Consider the following 22,422-nt stretch of genomic DNA (forward strand, 5'->3'; position numbering starts at 1 on the left):
CGGAGAAACTTTGAAAGAACTCAATAATGTCATTTAAATGGTTTCAGGTAGGTGTATGAAGGTTCTGTATTCAATCATATATGATAGTTGACATGAAATTCTGAATTCATCTTCTTGGACACCCACACTGCATAATTCTGTAGAAATGAAATTAGTCGTTTCTAATCAATTTCAACATCAAATATCATAACATTGCATCAAAATGCGTAAAAATGATTCTTGATAGCTGACCTTAAAGTCTCTGTGCATTCTTCCTCTGGGTTACCTTCTCTATATATTTGCAGTTTAACCACCAAAAGCTGCAAGGTTTCAGAGAAATAAAAGGAGCGTTCTACTCAAATTTAATTAGATCAATTTAATAAACAATAGAAAAAAAACTTTGACAGTTGTCATAAAATTCTTAACAAACTCCTCTTCTGTCTGTAGCTCAGGAGTTAGAGCAGGGGCCCGTTCTTCGTACGTCACTTACTACATCCAAGACCAAATCATCGCGCTAACCGTGAGCTCGCTAATCCGGTTCTCCGAACACACCTGCTGTTGACGATTAGTACAGCTGGATGAAGTAATGTGAGATCACTGGGTGGCTTAACAGGGGCTACGCATCGATAGTAGAAACATTGATCGGCAACTCTCTGATTGGTCGGCGAAAATGTCGAAGGAGCGCGCTCGGTATTTTTCGGCAGCAGAGCAAGAACTCTTGAGTGAGGGATTTCAGGAGTATCAGAGTTTAATCAGAACGCAAGGGAACACTGCAAAGGCTGCAAAAGCAAGGAGCGAGGGCTGGCAGAAAGTTGCTGACAAATTAAACTCGTAAGTAATTTCATATCACACTATATTATCCAATATTATATTACATTATATTATATTATAATATGTTATATTATATCCCCTTTGACATTAGAGCCACAACAGGACCCACTAGAACATGGGAACAAGTAAAAGTGAAATATAAGAATATTCCACAGAATGGTAATATTTATCACTTATATTGCTTTTAGTCTCTTGGAAAGAGACCCTGAAATAATCAGTTTGTTTGTTTATAACAGCAACCAAGAAAAGGGCAGAGCAAAAAAAGACAGGTGGTGGTCCTGCACCCCCTCGTCAACAAGTTGGTTAAGTGAATAATATCCTCACGGGAATATCGATATCTCTCAATGAGCACACTGCCGCACTGAGCTAAAGGATCCTGTCTATCCCGCAATATACGCTGAATTCTGAGGACTCTCCTTATCAATCTTGCACCTTCCGCAATGGGTGGCTCGCGTATACGGACAGGACATGGCTGCGACAGGCTTCCCAAATCCACCTTCGCTTTTATAGCCGTGGTCTCTCATCTTGATTACACGAAGTAATTTACAATTACTACTCTGAAATATGAATTACATCTGTAATAATCACATAGAAATGACCTGTATGTATCTGTGTGACATCAATAAAAGGATCAAGTGCTGCATTATCTTTAGTTACATTGATGTTATTTATTTATGGTGAAACAGTGGTGAAATATCGCTGTTGCTTTCGTATAAATGAAGCGGACATACCTGCGTGGCCGTGATCTAATCCTGTTTACATAAAGTAAACCTGCTCCCGAGCAGGTTTACGCTTACGGCTCTGTTGCTACGACAGCAAGTCCCGGATGAGCTTCGGGGAACCGAACGATCCAAGATCACGCGAAATCGTCAACAATCAAATCCAGCTAACTTACTTAGCGAGGTACGAAGAACAGGCCCCTGGTCACGAAGTAACTGGAAGGTTGGTTGTTTGATACGAGATACTAACCCCAAGATAGAGAAAACTTCTGCACAGGAAAAGTCCTTGAATGAGTCATTTGTATGAAGCACTTTGAATGCTCAGAGTAGAAAAGCACCATATCAGAACCAGCCTCACCCACTTGTGATGGGTGGGTGGCTGTGGCTCAGGTGGTAGAGCAGATCAGCTGCTGATTGGAAGGTTGGTGGCTCGAACCTTGGCTTCCCCAGCCTGCATGCCAAATATCCTTGGGCAAGATACTAACCCCAAGTTACCCTCTGATGATTAGTTTGCACTTGTGTTTAGAAGTGCTTGTGTGAATGAGGCCTGTTGTATAGAGCACTTTGAAAACTCCAGGAGAGTAGAAAAACACTATATAAGAATCAGTCCATTTACTACATGTCCGCAAAGTTTCATCTCCAACCACTGCAATATTATTTGTTAGGATCGCTGTTCTCTCCGGGTACTCCAGCTTCCTCCCACCGTCCAAAGACATGCAGCTTGTGGGGATATTTAGTTGGATAATCCAAATTGCCACTAGGTGTGAATGTGTGAGTGAATGTGAGTGTGAATCGTTGTCTATCCCTGTGTGTTGGCCCTGCGACAGACTGGCAACCTGTCCAGGGTGTACCCCGCCTCTCGCCCTATGACAGCTGGGATAGGCTCCAGCGCCCCCGCGACCCTGAAAAGGATAAGCTGAAGCTGATGGAGGATCGCTGTTTTTTTCCTCAGGGTTTTGTGATGCCTTTTTGTTTTCGAGAGTCTTTTGTGTTTTAGTTTGGCTCTTTGTATATAAGGATGGTTAATAGTTTGCTTTAGGATTTACTATATCCCATGTACCCTGTTTTCATATTGTAGTTTGTCTTCTTGGTTTTGTAACACTAAATATCTGCTTTTGTGATCCCTTTCTGTACTTCAGTTATGTCCCTTTGTCTGTCTTGTCTCTCTGTTTGTCTGTCATTGTCTGATTTCCCCATCTGTCATGTTTCCCATTCACTTATATTTTCCTTTCTGTTTTCTACATGTCTGCGTATGTCTCTGTGTATCATTTCCTCTTTTTTATCGTCTCATGTCTTGTGAACTTAGCTTTGAGTTTTACTTCCCCCATTTGGTTAATGATTTGTTCCCATCAGTGTCTCAGTCTCGTCTGCATTTATCTATCTCATGTTCCCCTGTCCAGTCTGTTCTCCTCTATGTAATTTAAGCCTTGTTCTCCATGTTTTCCTGTTTTATTGTTTTAACTGTTGCTTCCTGTGACTATTGTAGCTTTCTCCTGCATCATGTCTCTCACCCGTTGCCTCTCGTCTCATTATCCAGTGTGTATTTATTGTCCCCGTCTTCTTGTGTACTTTGTGCTTTCCTTGCTCTGTGTTCCCATGGTTTTGGGGGCGGTGGTGTGGGATTGATTAAGGAAATGGCTGAGTTAATAGGAATGACCAAAATGAGAAAAATAAATCGATCTTCAATAAGAGAAAGGATTATTCTAAGAAGGAATATTTTTGATGGATCAGAATTATATAATGAAATATGAACAAAATCTTTTGTTAATCATTGTTTATTAACTGAACCTTGTTGAATTTGAGTAGAACTGTTTTTTAATTTGGCAGAAACACGGCAGCAGTTTGAAATGAAACTATCCAGGCTGTAGAGTAGACGAGCAAAGTCAAGAATCCACTGAGATTTTCATGACAATAACTAAGAAGGATTTCTTAAATGAATTGTTGATACGCTGTTATGATAATCCACTGAGCTTATTGAATTTGGGGAGAAATGTCCTTTAATGTGCAATCACACAGTGGGCTGAGATGAAACTGCACACAGTGTGGGTGTCCCAGAAGAGAAATCAGTTAAAACTTTAGTGTCAGCTAGTAAGCAAGAATTTAAAAAATATTTTTACAGATATCAAATTTGTTCTGTTATATAAAACTCTAATTTATACTAGTCAGGTGGATCATCAACAATCATCAATCAGTGCAGTACCAGCAAAATTCAGACAGACACACAAACACACACATGCACAATTTTACTGTCTTAACACAGTATCATAAATCTAATTAGAATATGCTATAGTCCTTTAAATACCAATTTAAATATATTTCAAAAATATATTACAGCTTTTTTCAGTCTGTTGAACAAAAATCCCCAAAGAAGAAGAAGCACTACCATAAAACTTTGTGTAAAAGTGTAAGAAAGTTTAAGAGGCTTACAAATGACGGCTCACATAACTGCGGTGTTACAAGTCAACCTCGTTCATATCTGTCATCATGAACAATGCTATGGTTTGTGCTGGAGCGAAGCTGCACACAGCTGATATTATCAGAAAAAAATACATACTGATTCGATTACCTTCACACGCAGATTCACACAAAGACGACCAGCTGCATCAGCGAAGTTTAGAAGACAGACAGTGAAACTTAAAAAAGGAAACAGACAGATTTGTGGGAATGCTGGGGCTGGGGAACATTAGTAATTAGAAACACAAAATGTTTCTAAGCATTTGTAAATGTTTGTTGGAGGGTTTAGAGGAGTTGAATCATTTTGTGTGAAAGTTAAAGTCAAACACACTCTTAGTAGAGAGAGACTGTGTCTGCAGATCAAACAGGTCTCACTGTGATGTCCCTTTAGTCAGACTCTGTCTCTGCTACATTAATGAATGAAAGTTGTCACGTTCTTATTTAGTTAATACTCTTTAAACCAGGTGTACACTTTTAGTTTAATACATTATAGATTCTCTGATGAAGAAATACGGTATATATATGTAACCTGATGAAGCGGTATCTAAAATGTTTTTATGTTTGACATACCAAGACTGTTTCACACTGCAGGAGTTGCAGATGATAAAACAAAGACTGTAAAGCTAAGCAGCTTGTTTGCTGTTTATCACTGCCTGTCCATTAGTCAAATTAATATTACTTTTATCAAAAATAATTTCCCGTCTGTATTTGGTCTTCCTCCATAGTCACCATAGTCACATCATTGTGTTTTATTGATGTTTCCCCTCCTTGTGATTCACTCAGTGTTCCCATGTCTGTTTCGCCCCCGGTCCATGTGTGTCGAGCCGTGTCTCTTAGTTTGTATCCTGTTTTATTTGGAAAGTCTCGTGTCCTGTGTTCAGTGTGTTCAGTTTTGCTTTCTCCTGTCTCATCACATCTAATTTGTCCCTGCTATGTCCCCATGTGTTTCCATTTCCCTTATCATCCCTTTGTGTATATATTGTGTGACTTTCCTTTTGTTCATTGTCAGGTTGTCTGTTTATTATGCGTTATGTGTCGGGGGCTGGATCTGTGACCCAGTATTTTGAGTTGTGTGTTTTTGGAGGTCTTATATTATATTGAATATATGCTTAGTTCTTGTGTTGCCATTATTAGTTAGGATTTAGTTGGGTGTTATTCTAGCTTAGGTTTCCATCTTACACCTTAAAGGTCGTTCCCTGAAAATATCGTCTGACATTAAAGTGGTCTGTGGTGCAAAAAGGTTGGGGACTCCTGCTGTACAGTACAGAATGCGTTTAGCTTGTCGAATTTACATAAATCTTCGATCGCTAGCAGTGTAACTCTGAAGTGCTGCACTGTGTGTTTGTACGTTTTCTCCCAAACAAACACAACAATGCCGACGAAACGTTTTGCACCCTCAAATGCACCTTTAGGTTTCATTCCATAATACTGGACTTATGTTTCTACGAAGGTTTGAACTCTAAGAGTGTTTAACATGATAGTGATTTATTGATTCTAACCCTAAATCTATCCAGTAATGTCTGCACATATTTTCAGTACTGATTTTAAAGTGTTTTAATCCTTCTGTCACTCAGGGAACCCAATAAGGATTCAAATACTTCAAAAGTCAACCAATGACATTGATGTGTAAGACTATTTAATAATTATTTATTGTTTATATTTCATTTATTCATTCATTCTTTGCACTGTGATTTAACCCATCTTTGTGTAAAGCAGGGGTGTCCAGGCCTTGAGAGCCAGCGTCCTGAAGCTTTTAAATGTATCTCTGCTGCAACACACCTGAATAAAATTATTAGGTCATTAGCATGACTCTACCCTACTCAAGTAAATTTAAATAAATGTAAGTACATACCACCAGGTAGCTCCACTCGTACCCAGTGTAACGGGAAGTGAGAGGGTTAGGTTTTGGCGCTTTGAATGTTCAGTTGTGTGATGCAGCGATTAACGTTTGAGTAAAATATTGGGCTCCCTCGTGTCTTCCCTACATTCCTCCACAATGTCCGTTTTTGCAAAAATGTACTTCTAGAAGTACTTTTATTGCACAATGTTCATTCACTCATGAGCTGCTGCAACATGAATCAAATGGCTGAACTGCCACCTTGGCGTGCAGTCAAGTTCTACAGTCTGCTAATGATCTAATAATAAGTATTAATATTCCTCACTCACCTTACTAAATGTTTGTGAACACAGCCAGAAACATTTGCATCACAAACACAGACTAGTGTTTATTAGCAGAAGCTTTTGGGTGGTTGCTCTCAAACCTGTGTACAAGTTGAAGCATTAATGGTCCCTTCACTGATTTCCAGGTATCCAATGTCAGGGCTAACAGATGGATTCAGACGCAGGCAGCGTTCTGGCAAGCAAAGGGTTGATAATTTATTAACACAGAAGGGAAACCACAGTGATGTGTATATACAGTGCATGGGGCAGGGCTTCAGGGCTCCAGGGGAAGGAATCCACACTCGCTCCCCACTCGGCCCAAACTCCGCCACTCCTCTTCTTACGCACACTCGCTTCTCCACAGCCACTCTCGCTCCAATTTCCACTTATGTTGACACACACAGGGATCACAGGTCAGGGTCCGCCACCAGTTCCGGGGAGATCTAAACACAAAGAGTCCAATTAGATCAATATGCCACACAACACTGAGAGAGTTTGTCTTAGGAGAGCTGAGAGCACGAACATGGGAGGTTCAACGTTCCAGTGCCGAATACTCCGTGCCGCAGCGTTAAATAGGCAAGGGGGACGCCGCCTGATCAGCAACAGGTGTAGAAATCACCGCAGATACGTGGGCCAAGGGTGAGAGCCCACAATGAGCTCCACCCAGGGAAGCAGGAGAGAAAACAAAACAAACCTGTGGCCAACATGAGCGAGCCGGAGAGGCACAGGGACCATGACAGCCAATACCAAGTGCACAAGTTCACCCCAGATGGTTCCTCTTCTCTGTAACTTGGAGGATGTGGAGTAGGCTGTATTTTAATCAAAGACATATCAATCAATCAATCAATCAATCAATCAATAACCATGTCTAAAAACAACACAGGTTGACCAAAGTGCTGTACACAGTAAAAGAAAAAGTAAAAAGTAGAAACAAATACACACAATGAACAAAACAAAAAATAATCCCAAATTTCGTTTTTTTTCCTGAAGGGGTCAAACACTTTTATGCAAGAATGACAGCGAGGTGAAAAACCTTCACCCGCAAGAAAACTCGAGCTGTGACTCATAGTACGAACACACACCTCACAGTAACACACTTTGTTTAATGTGAACTTTTTGCCAAGCTAGCTAATCCTGACCAACACACCAGACACAGAAGATAAAGGAACGATGTTTTACTGTTAGAGACAGAAAGGTTAAAACATTTTGGCAGAGGGCTAAAAGGGGCTAAAATTACCCAAAAAGAAATTCCATTTGACCAAAAACACTTAATTTTAAAAAAATTAAGTATATAGTTATGAATAATGAACAAATAATTAACAAACTGGGGTTTATAAATCGTGTAACACATCCTTATGGTAAGAAATTTTACCTTAATGCGTTACATGTGTTAGAAGTCAATGTATCTTTAACAATATACTCCTTATTTTATATCTTCTGATCCTTCACAGAGCTGCATGAACCTGTTGTTGATGTCAGAGAGTCAAACTCTGCTGAAGAGTGGGTTGTTTCCTGTTCAGCCACTGGTCGACCTGCTCCCACTGTAACACTCTCACAACAACACCTCAGCTTCTCACAGTACAACACTGTCAGTGTGTCCAACACCAACGCTACATTCACTGTCACCACTACAGCTGTGCTCTCAGGTTCACGTAAACACAGCACACAGGTGGGATGTGCAGCACGAGTGCTCTCTGCTCCTCACAGAGAGGTGATGGAGACGATTCCTGAGGTCCAGCAGACGTCAGATTATCAGTGATGGTGAGAAACTGAGATGCAATAACAATGCATTGTGCTAGTATGCATTTTCTCTTTGATCAATAATTGATGTATTCATTTTGATCAGTGTCACATTTTTCCTGCTTTTTCAAGTTTCCTCCTGGATCATTGTATTAGCTGCAGTATTGGTGATGATGGTGTTTGTCAGTGTTGCTGCTCTGCAGTAGGCTACTCTTTAAAGAAAAAGACCAGATAACTTTCATTTTTCATTTCTTGTCATTTTTTTCTACACCAAAATCTATCCAATAATATCTGCATAACATTTTCTACTTGTGATTTAGTTATTAATTCTTTGCTTCATGATTCAATCGGTCTTTGTCTAGTATTAAATTTTATGTTTCCCATTTAATCCCACTGGCTTTAAAGTGTTTCACCAGATTTTTACGAAGTATTTCCAGTCTTTTGTTGTCTCTGTCCCAAATGTTCTGAAATGTGTTGCATGTATTAAAAGAAGTTGGACCAAAAAATGTACTATGTACTTACAAACTTACATTTATGAAAGCTGAACAAACATTGATGTACTTGACTTTTGTAACAGTGAAAAGGCGATCTGTTTTTATTGATAAATATATATGTTTGCATTACTGTTATTTAGATTGCCATGTTAGAACGTAGCAAACAACATTGTTTGTTCCTCTATGGTTTCTTTATTTTTACAAATCTAAATGTTTTTGGTCAAAAGATTAATAATTTCATATTGAGGTCAGATGGTCAGCAGTTTTGATGTTTTTGCAGAGATTTTATTTTTTGCAAAATAGCACAAGTAAACATTAAAAGTAGTTCCTAAATCAAGGCATTTATTATTAAGGCGGCCATTATTATGGCCCTGTGTGGAAAAAGTGATTGCCCCCTAAACCTAATAACTGGTTGGGCCACCCTGAGTAGAAACATCTGCAATAAAGCGTTTGGGATAACTGGCAATGAGTCCTTTACGAGGTGCTGGAAGAATTTCTGCCCACTCATCTTTGCAAAATTGTTGTAATTCAGCCACACTGGAGGGTTTTTGAGTATGAACCACCTTTCCAAGGTCACAGCACCTCAATCAGATTCACGTATGAACTTTGGCTAAGCCATTCCAAAGTCTTTATTTTGTTTTACTTAAGCTGCTTAGAGGTGGACTTGTTGGTGTGCTTTGGATCAAGTGCACTTCAGCTTGTGGTCGTGAACAGATGGCCAGACATTCTCCTTCAGGATCCCAGAAACTGGATTCTGTTCATCTTGACGTTGCATCTCCAGACTGAGAGATCTCAATTACTTTGTTTCTTATTTGCTTCTGAATTTCCTTGGATTGCGCCATGATGTGTAGTTTTTGAGGATCTTTTGGTCTACTCTACTTTGTCAGACAGGTCCTGTTTAAGTGATTGATTCAGCACAGGTTTGGCAGTAATCGGGCCTGGCTATGACTATGGAAAAATTGTATATTTTCTATTGATAAATGCAAATATTTTATGTCTGTTATGTGCATTGCCGTGTGGAGAATATAAGGAAAACAATTGTGTGGTTTACATTGTTTCTTCCTCTTAGATTTCTTGATTTTTTTTTAAAATTGCAATAACTTTATGTTAATTTCAGTGCACTTTCACATTTCTTTAGATTCAAACTACAGTCCTGTGAATAACTAGAAACACTTCTAGCAGCACAAATGTGAGCTAATTGTTTTCTGCTTGACTTTATCAGTCTCTCATATTGTTGTGGAGGAATGTTGGCCCACTCTTCATTACAACGTTGCTTCAGTTCTTTGAGCTTTGTGGGCATTTATTTAAGCACAGCTCTCTGAATGTCCCAGGTTGAGGTCTGCACTTTGCTTTTCAGCTATTCTGCTGTAGATTTGCTGCTGTGTTTGGGATCATTGTTCGACTGCAAGACCTAAACTTTACCTATTAAACAGTTAACTCTGTATTTTACACTTTATGTGAATATTGTTGCAGATTTCAATTATTAATGTTTTTATAACTTTGTTCTTTCTTATATTTAATATTATACAATATTTATACTTCATGTCTCTGTCTTCTTTTGAACACTCCAGCACAGCATCACTATAACTTTGTCCTCACTGACAATAAAGCTGTTTTATATATTTCATTGCAAATGTTTCAAGCAATTTGTAGCTGTATCTTAAGATATTTTGTTAATAATATAGTATTTTATATTGTTTTTTTCCCCATATTTGAGAAATATTTAACATGTAAAAGTCTGTTTATGTACAATTTGGTGATATTAGCCCTGATTATTGGAGGAACTTGTACATGAAGCAGATTTCTGAGACTTCAGATTTGAAGGTTGTTGTCATATAATCTAAATGATGGCAGATTAACGTTCCCTACCTCTGTCCTACAACCACAGGACTCCTTTGCATTCGACTGATAGAAATTTCAAGCTCAGTGTTAATGAAGATTTCAAAGGCCTTAGTGCAGGGGTAGGGAACGTCTAAAACCTGCAGGGACACCGGCCCTCGAGGCCTGGAGTTCCCTACCGCTGCCTTAGTGTGAAAGGAATGAAGCTGTAGCGCCTCCCAGTGGTTGAAAAGAGGTACACAAGAGGTTTTTGCAACCTGCGGACAAAGGTACATTATGAGAATAATATCTCTGACAAACCTCTACCTCAATTAAAAGATGCATTTTGATTTACATGAATGCATTTCATCTTCTCTGCAAAGGCTACACAACCTTCTTTGCCATTTGAGTGTGTCCAGTCCAGCTGAAACCAGCTCATTACTGATGGCATGAAAACGATCTGTGAGGTAACATTTTTACTGTCATTCATTCCTGTTGAAAACTTGTCACGTGTTTGCTTAGGTTCTTCTCAATAATCCTCCCGTATCCTGTGTAAAAACTACCCGAGCTTAAAGTATACAGACTGCCGGGAGGGGCGAGACGGGAATTTTCATTGCATATATATATATATTAAAATACAGATAGCAGCAGCCACGAAAACATAGGCAAGAGAGAGCATAGCAGTGTCGTAGATGTAGCCAAATAAGACAGATAAATTAAGATGGAAAATCCCCAAAACAAAACCCAATCTTTAGTGTGGGAGCATTTCCATGTCATTCCCAAAGGTGTAATTATTTTCAGCGACTGCAAACTGAACACAAACTTTTCATAACTGAGTTTGTTTCTTCAGTTGTATTTTGGTAATGCTGTTGTACAGCAGGGAAGCAAACACAAGTGCTAACGCTAACAACATCCAATCAGGATTTATTGGTTAGATCAAAGCTAACATCTGCATTACATGTGAGCACTACACATGTTATTTAACATATATAACGTATAAGATTTTTACATCTTTCTCTTTCCCTCGAGAAGAACTGCTAAAACTGTAGAAATAACATTACAGAAAAGCAGGACATGCTCAAGCAAAACATTATAGAAAGTCTGTCACGGTTCTGGGTCAGTTTGACCCAGTATTTTGAGTTGTCATGTTTTTGCAGGTTTAGTTTAGTTCCATGTGTCATTTTCTGTCTCTCTCTCTATGTCGAGTCTGCGTCTTAGTGTGATGGTTTCTTGTTCCTGTTTTATTGTGAAGGTCTGTGTCTCATGTGAGTGTGTTCAGTTTGACCTCTGTCTCGTCTTGGTGATTATTCCCAGCTGTGTCCACCACCTGTGTGTAATTCCCCTGTGTTTCTCTGTGTATTTAAGTCGTGTCCTCTGTCATTGTAGTTGCTGGTCCGTCTGTGTGTCCACCATGTCTCACCCGTGTGTTTGTGCTCTGTAGTTTAGTTGTTTCCAGTCTAGTTTAGTTCGTGCTCCATTTGCTGTTTGTCCATATTTATTTTTGTGTTCAATAAACCACCTTCACTTCTCCACTACTGCCTGCGATTGGATCCTCATTTATTATTTTCACACGGCTCTCCTCACCCGCCGTGACAGTACGGACCAGCCAGATATGGATCCAGCGGCAGTCACCCCACCTAGGGAGCTTCAGGAGGCCGTTATCGACTCTGCTTCTAAATTGATTTACCAGCTGTTAGAGCATGAGGGAGAAGTGTCTCTTTACACTGTGGAAGCCAACCTACAACACCTTATTTCCAGTTACCCCTGGTTATTGGACTCACTGCGTCCGCTCGTACAGAATTTTGTTCTTCACGAGCTTCACCTACACCCCCCCGCCGCTACCGCTCGCCTGCTCATGCAGTGATATCATCAGTGACAAGTCAGGTGATAGAGGCTAATGCAAAATGGTGTTTCAGTGAGGCAGAATTTATTATGACAATACATTTTTTTTAAATACTCAGTATGAATTAAACAGGTTAAAGGTCAATGCTCTGTTGTAATATAAAGACAAAATGATTGACAGCAGCCCAGCAATATCAGTAAAACACAAATTAGCCACATGGTGCTATGTAAGGAGCTCTGTGATTGGTTAGGAAAGGACAGACTGGCCACCTCGATTTTTCTTCACTGCACATTGATCCATAGCTTTGCTCTGTAAAGGCTAACAAAGTGCTTTTGCTTTACAAAGACATTCAGCGTCGGTATTCACTCTTTTAAAATGCCACTGAACACTGGAGTGAAATGGAGCCCTGATCCTCAGAGTTTTATTGTTGCTAACATTTCTTATAGATAGCACAGATAGTGCCCCACTGCAGTAATCACTCATGTCTAGATATTCCTGTTAAAAAGGAGTTTTTCCTCCCCACTGTAACATGGCAAACATAGCAAACGGATAATCCAGCTGAAGCTTCAGACAGCCGTCAGACAGTGAAACACTGCCATCTGCTGGACTCGAATAACAAAGACGCTGCTTTGACGGGTGAGGGAGTTTCAACAAGTCTGCAACGACTCAAGCATCAAACTACAGAACTATTCTAGCGGACATGGTGCTCTAATGGCTGCTTCATTAACGCAGGTCAGAAAGGATAATAGAAACTCAATAAATTATGAAATACAAAACTTACTGGTTCACTGCACACACAAAATGTCTCTCATTAGCACAACACTGCTCAGGGCTCAGAGTATATTCCTTATAACCTATTAAACCTTAGCATGTTATTTTAAAGTCTTACAGGTGAAACAGCCAACCAGTGATCCTAACTGTAATTTAAAATATTCAGCTGCAAAAATGCTTTTAGCAAATAGTTTTTTATGACTGTGCTAAGATTCAATACTAGATTTTTGCTGGTCTGATTAAAAGGTTAAATGTAGAAGTTTTGGGATCATATATTAATACTTCCAAAACAATAAAGTTGTTGTAGAGAATCTATGTTCATTATTGTTGCTCATCATGGAAAGACAAAGACGTCAGACTCTGCTGAAAGATTTTACACTCCTACTCTCTGCACACAGCGGTCTGAGGGACCTTCCAGGATCGGGGATTTTATTTATTTTGTTCTTTTTCGGTCTTACTGGTTAGTAGGTTGTGATTTTGTACCTGGTGATCTCTCATTTGGAACATGATTTGCTCTGGAGCAGATTAGGTTCAAAGCATGAGTTGACCTGGCATTATGTCTTGGATTACAAAAAAATCCCACATTAAACCTTGAAGTTAGCCGGATAAGACAGCGTTCTGTTTCACAGTAAAGGCCTCAGAGAGTTGTTGCTAACCAAAGTCTATCTTGTACAGCCATGCAGCATCTAATGACGTTTTGTAACCTGTCACTACAAAGGAGCAGTGAAATGATTGCTGTTTTAGTGCACATACACAGTGTGGTGATCAGTATAAGGACATTAAAGTGATGTTGCAGAAAGCTGCATCTGGTCAGAAGGAAAAAAAACACGCACACTTGGAAGACTTGGCCAGATTTGCACAAAATGAATGGCTGACAGTGGACAGATACAAGGATGTGGATGGTCACACCCTCGTGCATTAAAGAGGCCGTTCACAAAACCAAACACTCAACAGACACAATAAGACAGCTGATCAGTTTGCCTCACTAACTCATCTACACAAGGCGTGTTGTAGAAGTAGAGCAGGGCGATATGGCCAAAAATATTCATCACGATATAAATTTGAAAATGTGCGATAACGATATAACTGACACGAGACAAAATACTTTACAACTCCACTTCATTTGTGCAAAAAATAAACAAAACCAATCAATGTATTTTCACTTAAATAAGCAGCTGCTTTTCATGTGCATTAAACTTATATAAAAATGTAACAGTGCAAATGCAAATTCCTCGCTGACAGTTTAACCAAAAGGCATTTCCAGTGGAAACTGGCCGACATATCCTCAGCACAACCATGTATAATATCCACAAAACTTAAAAAGAGGTTAAACAAACACACAATACAGTAATATTATGTTGAAGCACAGTACGTATCACTCCGCGAGGCTCCTGCCTACGATAGCCGTAATGCTCCAACAATCCATCAAGCGGTGCGGCTTCGTAGCTTAGCAAAGTCGTACTAAAACATTTGACAGATTTTCGAGCGCCGTGCACATAAAATCGTTTCCAGGTCAGTAAACACAACCAGGATTCATACAGTGGCTTGCAAAAGTATTCGGCCCCCTTGAACTTTTCCCCATTTTGTCACATTACAGCCACAAACATGAATCAATTTTATTGGAATTCCACGTGAAAGACCAACACAAAGTGGTGCACACGTGAGAAGTGGAACGAAAATCAGACATGATTCCAAACATTTTTTACAAATAAATAACTGCAAAGTGGGGTGTGTGTTCAGCCCCCTTTGGTCTGAGTGCAGTCAGTTGCCCATAGACGTTGCCTGATGAGTGCTAATGATTAAACAGAGTGCACCTGTGTGTAATCTAATGTCAGTACAAATACAGCTGCTCTGTGACGGCCTCAGAGGTTGTCTAAGAGAATATTGGGAGCAACAACACCATGAAGTCCAAAGAACACAGCAGACAGGTCAGGGATAAAGTTACTGAGAAATTTAAAGCAGGCTTAGGCTACAAAAAGAAACAACGTCCCACGGAGCACTGTTCAAGCGATCATTCAGAAATGGAAGGAGTATGGCACAACTGTAAACCTACCAAGACAAGGCCGTCCACCTAAACTCACAGGCCGAACAAGGAGAGCGCTGATCAGAAATGCAGCCAAGAGGCCCATGGTGACTCTGGACGAGCTGCAGAGATCCACAGCTCAGGTGGGGGAATCTGTCCATAGGACAACTATTAGTCGTGCACTGCACAAAGTTGGCCTTTATGGAAGAGTGGCAAGAAGAAAGCCATTGTTAACAGAAAACCATAAGAAGTCCCGTTTGCAGTTTGCCACAAGCCATGTGGGGGACACAGCAAACATGTGGAAGAAGGCGCTCTGGTCAGATGAGACCAAAATGCAAAATGCTCTGTGTGGAAAACTAACACTGCACATGACTCTGAACACACCAGCCCCACTGTCAAATATGGTGGTGGCAGCATCATGCTCTGGGGGTGCTTCTCTTCAGCAGGGACAGGGAAGCTGGTCAGAGTTGATGGGAAGATGGATGGAGCCAAATACAGGGCGATCTTGGAAGAAAACCTCTTGGAGTCTGCAAAAGACTTGAGACTGGGGCGGAGATTCACCTTCCAGCAGGACAACGACCCTAAACATAAAGCCAGGGCAACAATGGAGTGGTTTAAAAGCAAACATATCCATGTGTTAGAATGGCCCAGTCAAAGTCCAGATCTAAATCCAATCAAGAATCTGTGGCAAAATCTGAAAACTGCTGTTCACAAACGCTGCCCATCTAATCTGACTGAGCTGGAGCTGTTTTGCAAAGAAGAATGGGCAAAGATTTCAGTCTGTAGATGTGCAAAGCTGGTAGAGACATAAGGCAAACCGGATTATAAGGAGCACTGTCAATTTCCAGAAAAATCAAAGGACTGATTTTTAGAGTGCCTTATTTTCCGAAAAGCACAGTAATAACATAATAACAACGGCCTGCTAGCATGCTCTTGGTTGCTGAGGGCTATGCTGTGGCTGAGCTGCAAGATTAACTCTGCAAAACCAACTTTCATCAAGTAACAGGGCTCTAGAGTGCAACCAATTTGGTCGCAAATGCGAATCCGTGTAAATGAGAGCAGGTACACTGATTCCACACAAAGACGTAAATACAGAACGGACCGACGCATCAGAATCAGCTTTGTCTTTCTCGGCTTTCTCACCCGACGGCTCGTAGACGGACACGCTGTCGGAGCTTAGCGATCCTGATGCGTCCGGTCCGCGCTGCGATTACGTCTTCTTGCGCTGATTCTGAGCTGCAGGTTTTGTCTCTCCAACCAAAATTCAGAGCCAGCAGCAAAAGAAGCAGCAAACTGCGCTTCACATTTGATCAATGTCATTAATTTTGCTGTTTTGCTTCCACGACTATTAAAATCACACTCCATGCACAGCTAGCTCTCTCTCTATCTCTCTCTGTACTTCAAGAACAGTTTCCCGTCTCCAATCTCTGTTTTCTGTATTATTCATTCGCTTATTACCCACCAGTCTACCGTTGTTTACAGCGCTGTGGCTGCTGTCTTTTTCTTTTTTTCACTTAAATGACCTCGGACAAGAAAGCCTATTTTTTCTGTTGTTCAATACTGAAGAAATTTAAACTTCATATGCAGAACATTGTAGAATATTTTTAAGGTTATCTGCTATAAAAAGCCAGACCAGGAAAATCTCCTTCATGTTTTTCTGTGTTTTATTCTCAGTTACTTTCACACAAAAGGCATCTGCTGTGATGTTCACAATTCTGATGAAGTCAGTACTGATAAATGATCAGAGTTATAATATTTCTGACTGTCTGAGGCTAAGTGGAATCGAATCGGGACTTTGAAAACCGGAATCGAATGGATTATAGAAATCAGTGATGATACTCAGCCCTAGTGAGCAGCCTAGGCACGACAGAAGTGGATGTAGCTGTAATAGGAAAAGAACTATTGCTAACTTTTCTGTTAAGTTAAGGCCTGATCCTTCTGAAATTCATAGCCAGTGCTCTGACACGGTGTCATCAATCTTTGAATGCTGAAAAAGCACAGTGTATCCAGAAAAACACATTATATTATATCAATTATTATAAAATTTGTGTACCGGTACGCCCATGGCAAAAAGTTAGTCTAGAGCCCTGCAGTAAAGACGAGAGTTGGTTTTGAAAGGTGCAAAGAAGGGAGGGATGAGAAGTAAAAAGCAGCTACTGTCAGTCTTTACAGACAGAAGGACTGATTGGCCGTCTGGGAGCCCAACGGATGTTAAAAAAAAGAGAAAAAAAAGTTGAAAACGTTGAAGGTTTGATCATCTACTCCCTCATCTCCATCTCGTTTTTACTCCCACTCATTTCCAGCAGCCGTCTCTGTTAGTCTGCCTTCCCATTTCCATCCTAATGAGGATTTATTCCCACTGAAGCAGCTGCACGGCGCAGGGAAAGAAGACGCAGGAACCGCACGCTGAGTTCATCCACAACTTATGACCTTCCCTGTCTCTCTCCATCCACCTCTCTTCTATCCGTTTAGATGTTTACCTGTCCATGTGACTGTTGACATTAGGAAGCTGTCACTAAACTGCTGTCGCTGCCAATGACTGTCATGTCCCCCTCGAGTGTTAGCCCCCCTCCAGAGCTCTAAAGCACAGGCTTTAATAAGCCCGGCAAGAGAAATGCCAGCTTCCTATGCAGCCTGAGCTGAGAACATTGGAGTGACAAAGAAGAGGGGGGCAAAAGTCTGATGCACACTAGGGCTGCCACGATTAGTCGACTAGTCACGATTACGTCGACTATCAAAATCGTCGTTTGAAGCTTTGTAAGATCACAAAAGACGCAGGAATAAGTAGTAGGATTTAAGAGTGTAATAACGGACTGAAACAGAAGATGGCAGCACTGCATGTACAAGGATGCCAGCTGCCGTTAAACCCCGAAGAAGAAGAAGCTGTGTCCCAGAATTCATAGCGCAGCCCAGCTCAGTTTCCAACAATGGCGGCAGCTAGTTAGTTTTAATATTACTCTTATTATTCTTTCTGGGTCACAAAATAAACGTTTAACATGTTTTCAGGCGAGAGTGTAGCTGTGTAAACCTCAAATATCTGCTCAGTTTATCAAGACACCACATATTTCAAAAGCGCTCCGACGTTTTCAGAGACGTCTGTTAGTCACTAGCTCGATAGCTAGCCGGGAGCAAGGCTCATTAGAGCCGGTGAGAACACCGGAATCCCGGCAAATCGTTTTCAAACCCACCGCCGTCTTTCGCTACTCAGGTTAAACATGATATAAGTCACTTAGATAACTTAAAAATGTTATTGTTTGGCTTTTTTTAGTATTTTATTTGTCCCTGAGCAAATCGGTTTGGCTAAGATTAAAGTTATAGTTTTTACACAGCTGAGTAAACGTCAAGCAGACAACTGATTATCAGAAGTGTGAGATGCTGGAGAATATACTCCGGTGTCCTGTTATATTTTAGATAGCAAGGAGCAGACGGCTGAGGTTATTAAACTTCACCGAAACAATCTGCAAATTTCATTAAAATTGAATAAACTATCATCTTGTCTTTATTTTTAGTTAGCACATACCTGAAACACTTAAAAATGTAAGCTAATGATAGTTATATAAGAGCAGATGCTGCTGGTGCAATAAGCTGTACATTTTACGTACAATGGATGATGATCTGATTTAGGGCTGCACGATTTTGCATAAAATGAGAATCACGATTTTTTGGCTTAGAATTGAGATCACGATTCTCTCACGATTTTCTTCCATCCATCCATCCATCCATCTTCATCCGCTTTATCCGAGGCCGGGTCGCGAAGAGGCTCTAAGAAAAGAGGCCCAGACCTCCCTCTCCCCAGCCACCTCCTCCAGCTTATCCGGGGGAACACCAAGGCGTTCCCAGGCCAGCCGAGAGATATAATCTCTCCAGCGTGTCCTGGGTCTGCCCCGGGGCCTCCTCCTGGTGGGACATGCCTGGAACACCCCACCCAGGAGGCGCCCAGGGGGCATCCTTGTCAGATGCCCGAACCACCTCAGCTGGCTCCTTTCGATGTGGAGCAGCAGCTGCTCTACTCTGAGCCCCTCCCGGATGGCCGAACTTCTCACCCTATCTCTAAGGGAGAGAGGCCAGCCACCCTTCGGAGGAAGCTCATTTCTGCCGCTTGTATCCGCGATCTCGTTCTTTCGGTCACTACCCACAGCTCGTGGCCATAGGTGAGGGTAGGGACGTAGATCGACCGGTAAATTGAGAGCTTCGCTTTTACACTCAGCTCCCTCTTCACCACGACGGACCGGTGCAGCGTCCGCATTACTGCAGCTGCAGCCCCAATCCGTCTGTCGATCTCCGGCTCCTTTCTCCCATCACTCGCGAACAAGACCCCGAGATACTTGAACTCCTCCACTTGGGGCAGGAACTCATCCCCGACCCGGAGTGGGCACTCCACCCTTTTCCGGCTGAGAACCATGGCCTCAGATTTGGAGGTGCTGATCCTCATTCCTGCTGCTTCACACTCGGCTGCGAACCGTTCCAGTGCGAGCTGGAGGCCCTCACCCGATGAAGCCAACAGAACCACATCATCCGCAAAAATCAGAGATGAGATTCTGAGGCCACCAAAGCGAAAGCCCTCCGCCACTTGGCTGCGCCTAGAAATCCTGTCCATAAAAATTATGAACAGAACCGGAGACAAAGGGCAGCCCTGGCGGAGCCCATCACCCACCTGGAACGAGTCCGACTTATTGCCGGCAATGCGACTCAAGCTCTTGCAACGGTTGTATAGGGATCGAATGGCCCGTAGTAATGGGCCAGACACCCCATACTCCCGCAACACCTCCCACAGGACACCCCGAGGGACACGGTCGAATGCCTTCTCCAAGTCCACAAAACACATGTAGACTGGTTGGGCAAACTCCCATGCACCCTCAAGTATCCTCGAGAGGATAAAGAGCTGGTCCAGTGTTCCGCGACCAGAACGAAAACCGCATTGTTCCTCCTGTATCCGAGGTTCAACTAGCGGACGAACTCTCCTTTCCAGCACCCTGGCATAGACTTTCCCAGGGAGGCTGAGGAGTGTGATCCCCCTGTAGTTGGAACACACTCTCCGGTCCCCCTTCTTAAAGATGGGGACCACCACCCCGGTCTGCCAGTCCACAGGTACTGCCCCTGATCTCCACGCAACATTGCAGAGGCGTGTCAACCAGGACAGCCCTACAACGTCCAGAGCCTTCAGGAACTCGGGGCGGACCTCATCAACACCAGGTGCTCTGCCACCAAGGAGTTGTTTAACTGCCTCAGTGACCTCGCCCCCGGAAATTGGCGGGTCATTCCCCTCATCCCCAGACTCTGCTTCCTCCTCGGAAGACGTGTCAGTGGGATTAAGGAGGTCCTCGAAGTATTCCTTCCACCGCCTGACAATTTTCTCAGTCGACGTCAGCAGCGCTCCCCCAGCACTATACACGGTGCAGGTAGAGCACCGCTTTCCCCAACTGAGAGGCCTGACGGTTTGCCAGAATCTCTTCGAGGCAGTCCGAAAGTCTTTTTCCATGGCCTCTCCGAACTCCTCCCACACCCGAGTTTTTGCTTCAGCCACTGCCCGAGCCGCATTCCGCTTGGCCTGTCGATACCTGTCGGCTGCCTCCGGAGTCCCACAGGCTAACCAAGCCCGATAGGACTCCTTCTTCAGCCTGGTGGCTCCCTTCACCTCTGGTGTCCACCATTTGGTTCGGGGATTACCACCACGGCAGGCACCAACCACCTTGCGGCCGCAGCTCAATGCAGCAGCTTCGGCAATGGAGACGCTGAACATGGTCCATTCGGACTCAATGTCCCCAGTCTCCCTCGGAATGCTGTTGAAGCTCTGCCGGAGGTGTGCGTTGAAGATCTCGCGGACTGGGGCCTCTGCTAGACGTTCCCAGCACACCCTCACTACGCGTTTAGGTGCACCAGGTCTGTCCAGCGTCCTCCCCCGCCACCTGATCCAACACACCACCAGGTGGTGATCAGTTGACAGCTCAGCCCCTCTCTTTACCCGAATGTGTCCAGAACATGTGGTCGCAGGTCTGGTGATACGATTACAAAATCGATCATCGACCTACGGCCTAGAGCGTCCTGGTGCCACGTGCACTTATGGACACTCTTATGTTCGAACAGGGTGTTCGTTATGGCCAAACTGTGATTAGCACAGAAGTCCAATAACAAAGCACCGCTCGGGTTCAGATCAGGGAGGCCGTTCCTCCCAATCACGCCCCTCCAGGTCTTGCTGTCGTTACCCACGTGAGCATTGAAGTCTCCCAGCAGGACAACAGAGTCTCCAGGTGGAGCACCTTCCAGCACCCCCCCCCCCCCCCAGGGACTCTAAGAAGGCTGGGTACTCTGAACTGCCACTCGGCGCATAAGCGCAGATGACAGTCAGGACCCGTTCCCCGACCTAAGGCGCAGGGAACAAACCCTCTCGTCCACCGGGAAAAACCCCAACGTACCGGCAGCAAGCCGAGGGGATATTAGAATACCCACCCCAGCCCGCCGCCTCTCACCAGGGGCAACGATTTTCTTTTCCAGTATAAATATTTATTGCGCTTATTAATTGCACATCAACTTCGTAACAGTTGAGACTGAACATAAAAACAATAAATAAACATAAAAACAACAAATGTCTCACGTTTTGTTGTTGCCGCAAAATGTTGTACTGCTTGAAATTCCGTCTCCACCGTTGCTCGACACTGCGTGTATAGAGCAGGTAGTGCAACAATAGAAAAATAGTTGCGGGACGGCACTGTGTAGCGTTTGTCTAGGGTGTTGATCATTTTTCTAAATCGCTCGTTTTGCACAGTGTTGATGGGAGCCATATCTTTGATCAGGTGATAAGTGATAGCCTCCGTAATTTCTTTGTGCCTGCGAGAGTTCGACGGGTATAGGGAAGCGCTGTATAAGGTTCCCGTTATTGATGTTTGGGTGGTTGACCGGGACGGATTTTCTCCTGTCACTTTCTCATCATCCCCGACGTGCTCTCCGTTGTTTTTTCCCTGCTAATATTAGCATCACACGGCACAGCTTCTGTATCACGTGGTATAAGGCTCCGCCCTTGTCATTTGTTGAGCAGGAAGAGTGAGCGCCTGGTTTCATGCAGAGTACGTCCCGGATCAAAATGCGGTACAATAGTCGTCGTCTTTTTTTTTTCTTTTTTCTTTTTTAAATCGTTATTTGGAAATGAGATCATATATATTGCTTTACCAAAACAGCTTGTTTTTGTGTTTTTTAAACTACCATCTCTCTTAAACCAACTTGAATTGAACAGTGAGCACAGCCACTAAGTTCTATGTAACAAAAATACAGGGATGGGAGGGAGGGAGACGGTACCTGCACTGACGTTTAAAAAGAAAGAATAGGAGGAGGAGGGGTGGAGGTGGTGGAGCTCTCCGACAGGGGGAAAACTGAGATTTCAGTAAAGCTCAGTCCAAAGCACTTTCCTAATGATTTCCCTGTAACATTAGTCCTCGAGGTCCCCGTCACAGCAGACTACTCTGAGTGCCACCAGACAGTTAATGAGACAAAAACGAGACGCTCTTACAGCCAGGAGGATGCTTCCAGATGACGCTTGATTAATTTGATTGATTATCTGTGAATAAGTCTTGAGCCTCTCCTCAGTTCTTTATATTT

General features: G+C 42.6%; 1 protein-coding gene across 2 annotated transcripts in view; it reads right to left on the reverse strand.

Annotated features, from left to right (window-relative positions):
• Positions 1-22,422, reverse strand: part of LOC146577685 (protein NLRC3-like) — a 98,052-nt gene that overhangs the window by 29,723 nt on the left and 45,907 nt on the right. The gene's annotated exons all lie outside the window — the stretch shown is intronic.

Source organism: Mchenga conophoros, linkage group LG3 (genome assembly GCF_057382185.1).
Source record: "Mchenga conophoros isolate Kocher_MC1m ecotype Shallow Benthic linkage group LG3, M_conophoros_male_GT1.1, whole genome shotgun sequence".
NCBI classification, from domain to species: Eukaryota; Metazoa; Chordata; class Actinopteri; order Cichliformes; family Cichlidae; genus Mchenga; species Mchenga conophoros.